Here is a 16,002-nt window from a genome sequence, read left to right as displayed (position 1 = left end):
GGCTTGCTATGAAACAGCTAAGGAACCATTGTGTACCAGCATTTCAGTACATATAAACAGTATGTTGCAAGTGAGGGAGCTCAGAATTATACCCTCATAACACTTTGTGCTTGGGGAGGTTTCCCCTTTACCCACCCTTGCTATGCTACTGCTTAAATGAATACAAACACTTTGTGTGACTGAAAGTGTAACAGAACCGACTGAATGGTGTGGTCAGTGGTTTCAGTTATGAAAAAGGGTGTGGCATTTGAATATGTGCTATTTGAAAGAGCTTATTGATGTAGTCATGAGAGAGAGATGTTTATTTTACCTACACTAGAAGACATAGCACCAAATGCTAAGCTCTTCTGCTCATTGGATGTTTCAAGTAGATTTTGGCAAGTAACACTTAGAGAAAAGTAGTCAAAAACTGAACCGTCATTACTCCAGTGGGATGGTTCTGTTTTAGGGCACTGACATTTGATATAACTTTAGCATCAGAACTATTTCAATATGAAATTAATGACTTCTGAAACAGGCATGAAGGTACTCTTGCTATAATGGATGATGCACTGGTTGGTGGTATTTGGTCCTGACAAAGAGTCACATGATTTGAAGTTGGAAGCAGTGTTCCAAACCATTAAGAATTCAAGTTTGAAACTAAATAAAGATAAATTATACTTTGAAAAGAGAGCTTCAATACTTTTGTCTGAGTACAAGTGCTAGTAGAATCAGACCAGATGCGAGCAAAGTCAGAACAATAGTAGAGCTAAAGAGTTCAACCTATATGACAGAACTGGAACAGATCCTAGGCATGATTAACTTCTTGGGCAAGTTTGTACCAGATCTGTTTAGAGTGCTGTGTCCTCCTGACAGACTTGTTAAGGAAGAAGCACCCTGGTCGTAGGGAGATGTTCAAGGCCAAGCCTTCAGCAGAATAAAAGAAATGCTAACAAATGCTCCTATACTATTGTATCATGATGTCACCAAGCCAACAGTAGTGAGTGCTGATAGTAGTAGCTATGGCCTAGGTGTTGCTGTACTCCAGATGGATGAATAAGTGTTATGACCTGTTGCTTATTACTCAAGACTGGTAACCAATGCTCAGCAGGGGTTTCAACAAATTAAGAAGGAGAGCCTTATGTGTGTATAGGCATGTGAGAAGTTCTCCACATACATGTTGGGGCTAGACAGTTTCTAGCTACAGGCAGACAGACAAACCACAGGTCCTGTGATTTGGACAAGGTACCATACAAGCGTCAAAGGTTACTTATGAGACTGCATCAGTTCAATGAGAGAGTAATCCATGTTCCTTGAAAACAATTCATTGTAGCTGACAAGTTATGAAGAAATCCTATATATGACCAAATATAGTCAGATACTGTTGAGGATTTTGCCACTTATGTGCAGAGAATCATGAAAACTCAACAAGTAACTACTGAAAGACTAGAAAAGGTGAAACAAGCTAGAAAAAAAATGACCATGAGTTGCAAGCAGTAATGAAATGTCAGAGATGGATTTCCTAGTCATTGGACAAATAAAACATGACATGTGCAGGTGTTATACCGTAAGAGCACAAATGTTAGGACACAATTGTTTAGTACTAAAACCAGACAGAGTAGCAATACCTTCATCACAACATTCTGAATGCTAAAACAGATACACAAATGACAACAGGATCTGACAAAACTTTGTGAAAGAGCCAGAATGACTAAGTGCCAGCCTAACATTAATATGGATATTGCAAAGCTTGTATATTAGCCATAAGCCATATCAAAGAAGAAAACTATTACTGTTGACACCCTTACAAGGTCTTTGGCAAAAGATAGCCGTTGACTTGTGTGAGCTTGAAGGCAAAAGCTGACTGATAGTAGTGGGCTATTACTGCTGTGTCATGGAGATATTGCATATACTAACTACAGCTAGCCAACAAATCATAGCAAGGTCCAAGACCATGTTTACAAGATATTGAATAATTACTGAATTAGTAACAGAGAATGGTACACAATTTGTTGAAACTAAATTCCAGCAGTTTGCTGACAATTATAGTTTCAGTCATACTGCATCAAGTTCTCACTATGCTCCATTAAATGGATCCACTGCGAGGGCAGCCCAAACATTTAAAAAAGTTCTTCAGACACTTAGATCCTCAGAGCTGTTGTGTCATATTGAGCTACTCCACAGAGTACCACAGGAGTAAGCCTGATGTGGTTCATGCTTGGAAGACAGACAGAGCTAATGTGATAATGCTAGGTTTCAAACTTGAACCAAGAACTATTCTGTGTTTCTGTAATGCAAAATTATCTGAGTGCCAAAGCCTCTTATTCTACAACAGACAGTATTTCACCCAACCACTACCTGTCCTTCCATCAGACCAAGAAATGTATGTTATGTTAGAGATGGAGAAGAAGCAAGAGACAGCTAGTGTTGTAGTACAAAAAAAGGATAAACCAAGGTCAGACATGGGACAAACTAAATATGGTGCCATAGGTAGATGCAATCACAGACATATACAAACAGTCCCTGATAAGCATCAAGGTGAATACCAAGTTCCTGACAGTCATTCCCAGGTACTTGACCCAATGATAACCAGGTCCTCGACTAGTCAGTGTCTCTGTTTTCTCAAAGACATTACTTTAGCCCAGTATCTGAGACTAGATTGGAAGTTTTGAGTAGGTACAGTGTGATGACAGTCCATATACTGCTGAGCCACATGTGATTGTATCCAATTCTACCTAGACTGCTACGAAAATGTATTCGAGACAAAAATTTGTATATTTTAATTGTTTGTCTAACAGTTTTCATTACACAGGTTCCATCCCCATTTGTATTACTCAAAGTGGGTGCAAAGGCCCTCTGTCAAGATAATGAGATTGCAACTAACTAATATGGACTAATAAGTGACTGCTTTTGATTTTCATAGGTTCATAGGTAGGTACTAGACTATTAGCCCTAGGGTCTATACAAGCCTAGCCAAAAAGGTACCCTGGCTTTTGCCACCCAAGAAATTTATTTTCCTGTGCTCGTGTCGAGCAGAGCCACAGAGGTGATCCCCGGGGTGAATTTCCTATTTTCCATCCAATCATCGAGATTTTTCTTGGAGTGCTAATGAGGAGCTTTGTTTGATATAGATAGGTAGTTTGTTCCAGAGTATGAGAAGTCTCCGGGAGAGGAATCTATCCCTCCATCGTGTTCTGTTTATTGTGGTGACAAGGTTTAGGTCCCTAGAGCATGTAGCTCAGAGGGATTGGGATTTCTTTAACTGCAGCATGTCCAACAGCTCTGGGTTTGACATAGCTTTGTATGTTAGGCAGAGATCGCCTCTGACTAGGCGATATACGACGGAATAAAGCTGGAGTTTTTTGAAACGGTCTGCATAGGGCATCTGTTTGAAGCCAGTAATCCTCTTTGTGAGGTATTTCTGCGGCCTTTCCAGTTGTTGTAGATGTCTTGTGAGGTACATACCAAAAGGGGCGTTGTACTCTATAATGGGTCTAATGAGTGAAGAGTAGAGGGGAACAATGACCCCTTTTTTCATGGATGAGAAACCTTTTGTGATGAGGTGTGCCATGTAGAAAGATTTCCTGACTACTGTGACAACATGATTATCAAGCGAGAGACTACTATCCACCTGTGTCCCAAGGTCTCATATCACACTTTCGGTGTTAAGGAGACTACCACCTATGTGGTAGCTCATGGGTACAGAGATTTTACTAAAGGGGATGACAATGCACTTTTTGGCACTGAGTTTGAGGCCATGGCTTTGACACTAGGCATCTGTCTCAGTGAGGCCCTTTTGTAGGATGTCCACATCATTAGGAATTTCAGTTGTGGCTCCTAGTTTGCAGTCATCTGCAAACTTAATTAGCCAAAGACCTTCTGTGTTAGCCTGTACTTCAGAAAAGCAGATACCAAACAGGAAAGGACCCAGGACTGAACCCTGTGGTACTCTACTTGTCACTGGTCTGAAGTCGGATTTGGAGTCTGCTACTTTCACAGTGTGGGTTCTGTCAGTGAGCCAGTTGGCAGCCCATCTTGTGACATAGAGATTTATACCTAGTTTAGTGAGTTTACCTATAATTCCAGAGTGGGGGATGTGTCAAAACCCTTGGCAAGATCTAGATAGGCTGTGTGAACCACCTTACCCTTGTCTGCAGCTTTGTTGACTGCTTCAAAGAAGCCAATCGGGTTTAGGAGACATGATCTGCCTTTTATAAACCCAAACTGGGTGGGGTCCAGAGTTTGGAGATTACCAATGTCTTTGTTTATAAATTCCATGATGATACGTTCCAGGATCTTGCAGACCAGGCACCTTAGGCTAATGGGGTGGTAGTTCCCGGGGTCTGTGGTGGCTCCCCCTTTGTGGAGTGGGAAAACCGTCACTGTGCACCATTCAGTGGGCACAAAGCCTGAGGTGAGGCTATGACTGAACATGGTGCTTAGGAGGGGTGCCAGTTCATTCTGTAGTTCATGTAGAACGCAGCCTGGGCTGCTGTCTGGTCCCATGGATGCTTGTTCTTGGCTTTGGAGAGTGTGGTTTTTACCTGTGCAGCCATGATTACAGGAACTTTGCATTCTTCTGGTATAGAGGCGGACCCTTTAAGGGGGGTGGGGTGGTAAAGTTAGCTCTGAACCTATCTGCCAGGATGTTGGCAATATCAGTTGGTTCAGTATATTTAGTGCCATTGTGCTGTAACTCAGAGCAGATCTGAGTGTTGCCATTGAGATTCTTGATATAGCTATAGAATGCTTTGTGGTTGTCTTTAGAATCAGTGATGATTTTGTTTTCATAACTAGCTTTGGAGGATTTTATGAGGGATCTCAGCTTCTTACTGAGGCTAACCAGGGAGTTCTTCCAGTCATGGGATTTTACTCTTTTTGGCAACCGTTTCTTTCTTCTGTTGTAGAGTGGCAAGGGACCACTAGCTTGGCTTCCTTTTTTGGAGGATAGCATTTTGGTTCTGTTAGGGATATCACAATCCATGCACTTGTGTAAGTGCTTATAAAGTGCATTTGTGTAGGATTCAGCAGTCGTACCTCTAGTGTCCATCTGCATGGGTGTTGAGAAGTTTGCCACTTCTGTCTTTAGAAGCGTGAAGTTGGCTTTGGAGAAATGTTTTACGGTGGTTTCCCTAATGGGGGGGGGGGGGGCAGGATGTGGATGTCTAGGATGATTAGCTTGTGGTCGAATCTGACCAATGAGGAATTGACCTCTGGTGTAGAACACTGGTCACCCATGCTGGTAATGACCAGGTCTAGGCATTGGAATTTATGAATTCCAGAAAACATTGAACAAAAGAGTTGGTACATGAATAGTTTTCCCATTAAAGGTGGGGTAATTAAAATCACCCATTATTAGGGTGTTGGGTTGTAGCCTAATATTTTCCAGTGTATCAAGAAATGAGGAGTGGGAATCCTGGAGCATGGTGGGAGATCTTTAGCAAGTTACAATTTGGATTGCAGTCTTGCCCAGAGTTAGTTGCACTTGGATAATCTTGGATGCATTATGCTGAGCAACTAGCCTGGAGGTGTGGATATCCTTAATGAATATGGACACGCCTCCACCTTTAGTATTTCAGTCCAGGTTAGGTGGCCGAAAGGTGTGGTATGAATTATAGCCTGGTAATGCAGGGGTGCTCTCTGGAGCCTTGAACCAGGTCTCTGTCACTGCACAGATGTCAATGTTCTCCATTTTAAGGAGTGCCTCGAGTGAGTGCATTTTGAGGTTTAGACTTCTAACATTGAGTAGCATTACCCTCAGATTTAGCTTGCTTATACCTGTTACGGTGGTGAATTTGTCATTTGAACCTTGCCTAAAAAAGGCACTATAGGGGTGGCAAGAGCCTTAGCCAGTATCCAGAATCCCAGGGGTGACCCCTCATATAAAATATGTTACTGCATTTATACAAAAAGGAATAAGCCTTAGCCAGTATCCGAAATCCTAAGGGTGACCCCTCATATAAAATATGTTACTGCATTTATACAAAAAGGAATAAGCCTTAGCCAGTATCCGGAATCCTAAGGGTGACCCCTCATATAAAATATGTTACTGCATTTATACAAAAAGGAATAAGCCTTAGCCAGTATCCGGAATCCTAAGGGTGACCCCTCATATAAAATATGTTACTGCATTTATACAAAAAGTAATAAGCCTTAGCCAGTATCCGAATCCTAAGGGTGACCCCCCATATAAAATATGTTACTGCATTTATACAAAAAGGAATAAGCCTTAGCCAGTATCCAGAATCCTAAGGGTGACCCTCATATAAAATATGTTACTGCATTTATACAAAAGGAATAAGCCTTAGCCAGTATCCAGAATCCTAAGGGTGACCCCTCATATAAAATATGTTACTGCATTTATACAAAAGGAATAAGCCTTAGCCAGTATCCAGAATCCTAAGGGTGACCCCTCATATAAAATATGTTACTGCATTTATACAAAAAGGAATAAGCCTTAGCCAGTATCCGGAATCCTAAGGGTGACCCCTCATATAAAATATGTTACTGCATTTATACAAAAAGGAATAAGCCTTAGCCAGTATCCGGAATCCTAAGGGTGACCCCTCATATAAAATATGTTACTGCATTTATACAAAAAGGAATAAGCCTTAGCCAGTATCTGGAATCCTAAGGATGACCCCTCATATAAAGTATGTTACTGCATTTATACAAAAAGGAATAAGCCTTAGCCAGTATCCAGAATCCTAAGGGTGACCCCTCATATAAAATATGTTACTGCATTTATACAAAAAGGAATAAGCCTTAGCCAGTATCCGGAATCCTAAGGGTGACCCCTCATATAAAATATGTTACTGCATTTATACAAAAAGGAATAAGCCTTAGCCAGTATCCGGAATCCTAAGGGTGACCCCTCATATAAAATATGTTACTGCATTTATACAAAAAGGAATAAGCCTTAGCCAGTATCCGAAATCCTAAGGGTGACCCCTCATATAAAATATGTTACTGCATTTATACAAAAAGGAATAAGCCTTAGCCAGTATCCGGAATCCTAAGGGTAACCCCTCATATAAAATATGTTACTGCATTTATACAAAAAGGAATAAGCCTTAGCCAGTATCCGGAATCCTAAGGGTGACCCCTCATATAAAATATGTTACTGCATTTATACAAAAAGGAATAAGCCTTAGCCAGTATCTGGAATCCTAAGGGTGACCCCTCATATAAAATATGTTACTGCATTTATACAAAAAGGAATAAGCCTTAGCCAGTATCCGGAATCCTAAGGGTGACCCTCATATAAAATATGTTACTGCATTTATACAAAAGGAATAAGCCTTAGCCAGTATCCGAATCCTAAGGGTGACCCCTCATATAAAATATGTTACTGCATTTATACAAAAGGAATAAGCCTTAGCCAGTATCCGAATCCTAAGGGTGACCCCTCATATAAAATATGTTACTGCATTTATACAAAAGGAATAAGCCTTAGCCAGTATCCGAATCTAAGGGTGACCCCTCATATAAAATATGTTACTGCATTTATACAAAAAGGAATAAGCCTTAGCCAGTATCCGGAATCCTAAGGGTGACCCCTCATATAAAATATGTTACTGCATTTATACAAAAAGGAATACGCCTTAGCCAGTATCCGGAATCCTAAGGGTGACCCCTCATATAAAATATGGTACTGCATTTATACAAAAAGGAATAAGCCTTAGCCAGTATCAGGAATCCTAAGGGTGACCCCTCATATAAAATATGGTACTGCATTTATACAAAAAGGAATAAGCCTTAGCCAGTATCCGGAATCCTAAGGGTGACCCCTCATATAAAATATGTTACTGCATTTATACAAAAAGGAATAAGCCTTAGCCAGTATCCGGAATCCTAAGGGTGACCCCTCATATAAAATATGTTACTGTATTTATACAAAAAGGAATAAGCCTTAGCCAGTATCCGGAATCCTAAGGGTGACCCCTCATATAAAATATGTTACTGCAGTTATACAAAAAGGAATAAGCCTTAGCCAGTATCCGGAATCCTAAGGGTGACCCCTCATATAAAATATGTTACTGCATTTTATACAAAAAGGAATAAGCCTTAGCCAGTATCCGGAATCCTAAGGGTGACCCCTCATATAAAATATGTTACTGCATTTATACAAAAAGGAATAAGCCTTAGCCAGTATCCGAAATCCTAAGGGTGACCCCTCATATAAAATATGTTACTGCATTTATACAAAAAGGAATAAGCCTTAGCCAGTATCCGGAATCCTAAGGGTGACCCCTCATATTAAATATGTTACTGCATTTATACAAAAAGGAATAAGCCTTAGCCAGTATCCGGAATCCTAAGGGTGACCCCTCATATAAAATATGTTACTGCATTTATACAAAAGGAATACTTTAGCCAGTATCCGGAATCCTAAGGGTGACCCCTCATATAAAATATGTTACTGCATTTATACAAAAAGGAATACGCCTTAGCCAGTATCCGGAATCCTAAGGGTGACCCCTCATATAAAATATGGTACTGCATTTATACAAAAAGGAATAAGCCTTAGCCAGTACCAGGAATCCTAAGGGTGACCCCTCATATAAAATATGGTACTGCATTTATACAAAAAGGAATAAGCCTTAGCCAGTATCCGAATCCTAAGGGTGACCCCTCATATAAAATATGTTACTGCATTTATACAAAAGGAATAAGCCTTAGCCAGTATCCGGAATCCTAAGGGTGACCCCTCATATAAAATATGTTACTGTATTTATACAAAAAGGAATTAGCCTTAGCCAGTATCCGGAATCCTAAGGGTGACCCCTCATATAAAATATGTTACTGCATTTATACAAAAAGGAATAAGCCTTAGCCAGTATCCGGAATCCTAAGGGTGACCCCTCATATAAAATATGTTACTGTATTTATACAAAAAGGAATAAGCCTTAGCCAGTATCCGAATCCTAAGGGTGACCCCTCATATAAAATATGCTACTGCATTTATACCACAAGGAATAAGCCTTAGCCAGTATCCGGAATCCTAAGGGTGACCCCTCATATAAAATATGTTACTGCATTTATACAAAAAGGAATAAGCCTTAGCCAGTATCCGGAATCCTAAGGGTGACCCCTCATATAAAATATGTTACTGCATTTATACAAAAAGGAATAAGCCTTAGCCAGTATCCGGAATCCTAAGGGTGACCCCTCATATAAAATATGTTACTGCATTTATACAAAAAGGAATAAGCCTTAGCCAGTATCCGGAATCCTAAGGGTGACCCCTCATATAAAATATGTTACTGCATTTATACAAAAAGTAATAAGCCTTAGCCAGTATCCGGAATCCTAAGGGTGACCCCTCATATAAAATATGTTACTGCATTTATACAAAAAGGAATATCTACCTCACTTGCCATTATTTCATGAAGAGCTGCTTCTCTCACATGTGAAAAGGTTCTAGAGCACTTGAACAGTCAAGAAAATGTCAAGAATATATTATATATGTGCGCCTGTATTGTACTATAACAATATTTTGTAGTTTTAGATAGATGTTTCTCTCTCATTCTCTCTTTCAGGGGGAAGGGGATATGATGATAGGAGGTGCCAGCTCTGTTTTTACATTCTGTGAATATGTGTAATAGTGCTGCAACATTAAGAAGTGATGTATCCTACAATGCACAGATTCAGGCTGGACAGTTGCTAAAGTATTCAAAATGTGTGGAGAAGCTGATGAACATCATTGCTGATGTGCTGACATTTTGTGTGAATTAAATCTGCTACTTTAATTCATGTGTTAATGTTACATAACATTATTTACATTGCCTATATAGTAACCAAAGATATGTATTGTGGCACTTGTTCTGTATTATTTTTTTGTAATTTTTTCCTTGCTTTTCTGCTGATTTGGCTTCCTGTTTGAGAACAGCCATTTTATCATTACCCCCTTAAGAGTTACACCTGTTACATGGTGATATACACTTACTAAGAGACATATTATAAATCTGATTTATTATCAATGGTAAAATCTGACCATTGCTACCTATGAATTTAATTTACTGGCTACACTTTGTTAACACTCTAAGAAACTTTTTGGGTTCTGATATAACCTGTTACCCAGAAGAAGGACTGCCATCAATTCCTACATTTGAGTCATGAGTCCAATAATTTTCTCTACAGCAGTGTCTCTTACCTAGCAAACTTCTATAACTAACACAACCACCACTTAACCCTCATGCTTTTATCGATAACAACTATTTGAACTCACAGTGGAACTCCAGCCTTCTTCTTACCGTACATATGTACACTTCATGCAATTTTTCATTTGTGATTCCAGCTTTGAGTTTGCCCAGTACATAGTGAGTAATTTGTTGTTTTGTTTGCTGTAAACTTTATACAATTGTAATTTTGATAGCTGGCCCTGTATTATATTTGCTTTTATTGCTCTACTTTTCTGTACTTTTTCATTTTTCTACTGTAACCCCTGGCCAAGGCTGAAATGGGTCCAGAGTGTATCAGCCCACTAATCTGACTAGCACTGGCATAAACTCCCTTTTTACAACTTTCTACATGAGATTAGAGTGTCACATCAGCAGTGACCATCACCTACAGCCTGATCAAAAAACCTAAATAAGCAAATAATAAATAAGGGTAGAGGGAATTGGGAGACTGACCAGAAATGGGTACATCAGCAGTAGCATTGCTTCAGATGATGTACCAGAACTGACTCACAGAATGAAGAGCTTATTTTACTGGTCAGTCTATGTCTACTTTCTCACCTATGTCCATGAGCATTAGGTAGTGATCAGAGGAATAAAACTGTGCACATAAGTGATAGAAATGACATTCCTTTACAGGGCAGCTGGATCCAGTCTCTGTGATAGATTCAAGAGCTCAGAAATCATGGAGGACCCTTGAATGCACCCACTACTCCTTTTGGTTAAAATGAATCAGTTGAGGTGGTTAAGTCAGCTAACTGAGATGCTCCCTCAGTGCCTTCAACAAGATATGTACCACGCACACTCCAGTAGCACAGAGCCATGGAAAAGATAGCCAGAATATACTGGAGGGGTTTTAGTTCTCATTTTGCCTGAAAACAAGTGGGAGTCCCACAGAATGAACTGAAGACTGTTAGTGGTGAAAAGAATGTCTAGTCTATCCTGTTGAGCTTATTACCACCATGAGCCTCATTGAGACAGATGACTTAGAAAATGATTGGTGGTGGGATGGATGGATAGCTGGAAGGAGGGAAAAAAGACTTAAGTGGTGAATGAACAAATGAGCAAAGGAACAAATGAAGGAAGAGTAGATGAAAAGAGGAATCTTTCCACTTCAAAGTCTAATTATCTTTTACTTAATAATGTTTAATATGATATTGTCAGAACTCCAAAAGTTGCTTTATATTTCCAGTGTATTCTTGGCAATACATTTTCTTTATCCCTATACACGCAAGGCACCTAAAGTGATATTTTATCTGTTAGAGCACTGCTATTCTGCTACTCATCCCACTCACCTATTCTCATCACTTCTTATCCAACTTCTCCACCAAACCCCCCATCATTTTTCACTTCAGTTCCCCTTCCATTTACTAATTCCCCTTTTTTCTAATTCTGTTAACTTATAGTCGCATATCCAGCTGTATTTCACCTTGCTTCTTGTTTTCTTACTGGCTATCCCTTCCTTCTATCTTAATTACTTAACATTCAATGAACAGTACAGTGAAAAAAAAACTCAAAACAGTATAAATCCTTCTTTTCATCAAATCACCCCCATCTCTGCAGTTCCATTCCCTATGTGTTTTTATTAGTATTTTCCCCTAATCACAGACTTCACTGAACAGATTCAAGAATTGTTAATTTTACTCCACCATATATTCTTGAAGTCATTACCCTTTTATGTACAATACTTTTGAGAACAGGTGACATTCACTGCTGTCTAGGCCAGTTAGTGGACTCCTCCTTAGGGGGCATAATTTCATGCACTTAATGCTAGCTGAAAGTGACATTCATTTGCCATTATAGGCTATCTACAAAACAGGACTGCTCCCACAACAAGGCCAGTGGCATGGCAATTTTTATTGCTGACAACTTGCACTCCATTTTAGTTGTAGATGAATGCATGTAGTTAAATGCTGGTGGACATAATTTGTGTATGACTTGCTGTAGTGTCTTGTAGCCAAAGTATTCATTCCTATTGCTTTTGGATAGTAGTTTTAGTAAAGTTGGAATAAGTACAAACTGTGTTCAAATCTGAAGTTGTAAATTATAAGTGACGTCCAATACTTTCTTGGAACAGTCAGTAAAATAAACGGGTTTTAACTCCAATGAACATATTCAACTTCCGGCAAACTCGTACTCTTCCAGTCGGAGTAGATAAAAGAACAGGCGTGGCCAACATTTTTAACCTAGTTTTAAGTAGAAGCATTCCTAACATCCTAACAGTGGACATAAAAAAACATGCAAAGTAACTACTCCACTGTTTATACTCTGTAAAATCACTTCAACCTTAAGGTACCCTAAAATGTTTGGATTAGAAACATTAAAAGCTTGCAGATTAGACAGTTGAATTCCCAGCATCCTCCTCCCCCCTTTTATTGATGATGGAGCCGACTTTTTCACCATTCATTGGCTTTATAAATAAAAGTGAGACTGAAGAGTTACACCCAGTACTGGATCTTTCTAGAAGTCAAATTAATTGTTTGACAGAGGGAGATTAAGAAGACAACCACACCCAACAAGAAAAAAAAACACTTATTTTTAAAACAAGAAAAGAATACCAATTTATTCCTACAGCACATGAAAAGGCATACTTTATAACACATTGACAAAAAAGAATGTTGTAAACATTGTAATATCTAGTAGATATTAAAAGATTAAACATAATTGTTTAAAAGTTATTAAGGCGATTGGTTTCTTTATGTCTAGGTTACTGTATTGACTTTCCTGCATCACTCTAAGCTATTTCCACTTTTTATAATTTCTTACAACTCACTATAGTCTGATAGGAAATGCTGTGCTTAAGTGATTTTGCTTCAGTGTCAATATATATGATTATATTAGGGAGGCAAAACAGTGCCCATAATCTTGCATCTTAATGCATGCAAAATGCACATAAATGAGAGTACCGTCATCTTTTTTTTTTTTTTTTTTTTTTTTACAAGGAAGTGTAAGAATGTAATTTGTTCTGTTTCATTTACTCCCTTTGCATGTATTTATGGCTCTGTCCTTAAAAAGCCTTTTCAGCACGTTTAAGTATCACACTTAAAATGTTTGATTTGCTCTTTTTCAAATTTGGAATTGTAGCTCTAGTCCACATTTCTAGATGAGATGTGAAACTGGCTATCTATGGCTGTTGTCATGCACATAAAAATATTTCATCTGCCATCTGTATCTAGGTGCCTAACTTTTTATTGGCACTGTTACTAGATAATTATAGCTGGAATCAGTGACCTGCCTAATTACTGTGTTTTCTTTAGGCTGTAAAGGCATTAAATGAACCTATCCCTCCCCTGGTCATTAACTTGCTTTTGTCAGAAACAATATACATGGCACAACACATGCTGCAGCTAATACAAGAAGAAAATAATGTGATTTCCTCAAAAAGCCAAAATGGAGAACAGAAATCCTGCAGAAAAAGGATTAGCAGGAAACATAGGGTGTAAAAGTGTCATTCAGCATGTAGGTAAACAACCTTTTTTGGGGTGGTATTAAAACAGACAAATTCACTCTGTGATTATAAACACTTTGTTGTAGCCTGCTCATTTAATGGAGAATTTTCTGAGGTTGTACAGGTGTAAAAATGCACTTTGTTGGATGGAGGTCATGGCGGTGGAAATCCACATTTTTTTAAGGTCCAGAAATCTTGCAGTTGATAATATCAGTAAAGATGGTATAAGAGCAAAGCTCTCTGCTTGGCACTGCAGATGGTTTTGCAACCCACTCTCCAAAGAGTTTTTAAATTTTGCATTGAACTTTTGATGTTTGCTTAAATGCTGAATTAGAAAAAAATGAATGTCATTCTTATGACAGGGAAATAAAAAACATGACATTTGACTGAAGTTGTTCTCTAAACATCAACAGCATGACAAAAGTAAAACTTCTCAGACTTCTCAGTCCCAGCATGTATTATACATGAAATAATAAACTGTTAGACTCACACTGATACATTTTGCACATGCTGACAGTTCTAGTTTAGTCTGCATTTTGCAGGTGGGCTGGCCTGCAGTACTGAAAAACAGGATAATGCAATGACATTGCATATTCCGATGCAAGATCGCAGGAGCTAACGAAGTATACACAGAGCTGACCTACAGTTACCTGTCTGTCACTACGATGACCACAGCAAAGTTACTAAAAACCTTCCAACTCTCAGCAGTACACAGATTTAGATAAGAGCAAATTTGAGACCCTGTATTATCAAACTTGTATTTATCTTTGTCAGTATCCAACCTGGAGATGATAGTGAAGTGGACTAGTAGAAGTGAAGTTCCCTAGTATTGCCTTCTTTTAAAATTATCATTCTTTACTTCAGTTTAGCATAAAATTCTCACATCAAAACATTGTTTTGGTCTAGTTCTTTTGGTGATTTCACTTGTCAGCAAGAGTGTTATTGTTTCAGTCCTATTAAATTTTATCAGATGTTGGGCAGTTCAGAGACAGAGCTCTCAGTTGTCACAGAGTTTCTGTAATGTATTAATTTTCAGCAGAAGTATTTGTGTCTACCCACAAACACAGAAAACACTCATGTTGCACATACGTGCCTCAGTCAACAGCGCTATAAATGGTTAGGCAACATTCAAATATGCCAGCTCAATGATATCAAGAGATGAATCCCTGATGACAGCCCAAATGTTTGATTAATATTCTGGCTAAACGAGGAGCTGAGTGCAGAAGAGTGGGAATAAGCTGCCAAAGTCTGCTTGTCCATCCATGAGGAAGGAGGTGGTCCAACACACTGTAATGCCAGTGCTTCATGGAGAAGGAGAGAGAGAGAGACTAAGAGAGAGAAAGAGAGGTGCACTCTACTCTAGTCCATGGATGCGTGCTTGACTTTGCCATCCTGCATCTTTGCAGATGCCTTCCTACTGCACAGATGGGAACATGCACACAAACAAAAAAAAAGCATAGCAGGCCCTCATGAAAGCCACAGAGTGAGGGGTTAGGTAAGAAACCATAAATGCCCCTTAAATCTGCTTAGATGGCATCCATGCCATGCATGACTCTCACACAAGTAACAAGGAGTGAAAGGGTGATGGTGGCATTGGAACTTTTCTCGCCAGGCTGCCACTGAAAATCGGTATTTATTTCCCAGTCAGAATTTCCTGGTAAACATATGTCAGTAAATAAATAAATGAGAGACAGAAGAAGAAGGAAAATGTATGATGCAATGAACAGCCTGCTCCCCCAACAGCAGCACTACTGGGTAAGAGCTGTAACAGAAACATCAGTCCTACACACCTCCACCCTCTATGTCAGTCACAGCATAGTGCTAGCAACCTCATATTCAGACCCACAGTATTTCTGCCACATCAAGTCATATCGAAATTAATACCATGATTTGCAATACAGATGGAAAATTTATATTTTCTGTAGTTGTATATATGTCTGTTGTCCACTGTAACCATCCTATTTGTTTTTGTTTATTTCATTACAGCTGAAGCACAGCACAGGGGAGAGGAAAAAACAGAAAGACCTGCCTTTTTAATTTTTTCCATTCGGCTAAGGACCTTCATTTTGTTATATGACAATATGCAATTCAGATTAGGCAGGGCAGCTACCCCAGATAGTGAAGAGGTAAACTTCTTGCCATAGTTCTTCAACCTTTATTTATTTGCTGTTTATAGGTTAATAGTTAGTTACTAGGCATGTAGTCCTCAATTTTCTTTTTAATTTATTGAGCAAGGTAGAGCCCTGTGATCTCAATGCTCCAATTCCAGTCTCAGTCTGGAAAAGATCATAACAGTAATACAATTAACTTGGATACTACAATAGGTAAGCTCAGTGCAAGTAGAACATGTGACACTGAAACATTTCAGAACATCCCAATAACAAACTAAAATCA

Source organism: Protopterus annectens, chromosome 3.part0, assembly GCF_019279795.1.
Source record: "Protopterus annectens isolate FY-2018-M chromosome 3.part0, PAN1.0, whole genome shotgun sequence".
Lineage (NCBI taxonomy): Eukaryota > Metazoa > Chordata > Ceratodontiformes > Protopteridae > Protopterus > Protopterus annectens.
This window is presented reverse-complemented; position numbering follows the sequence as displayed.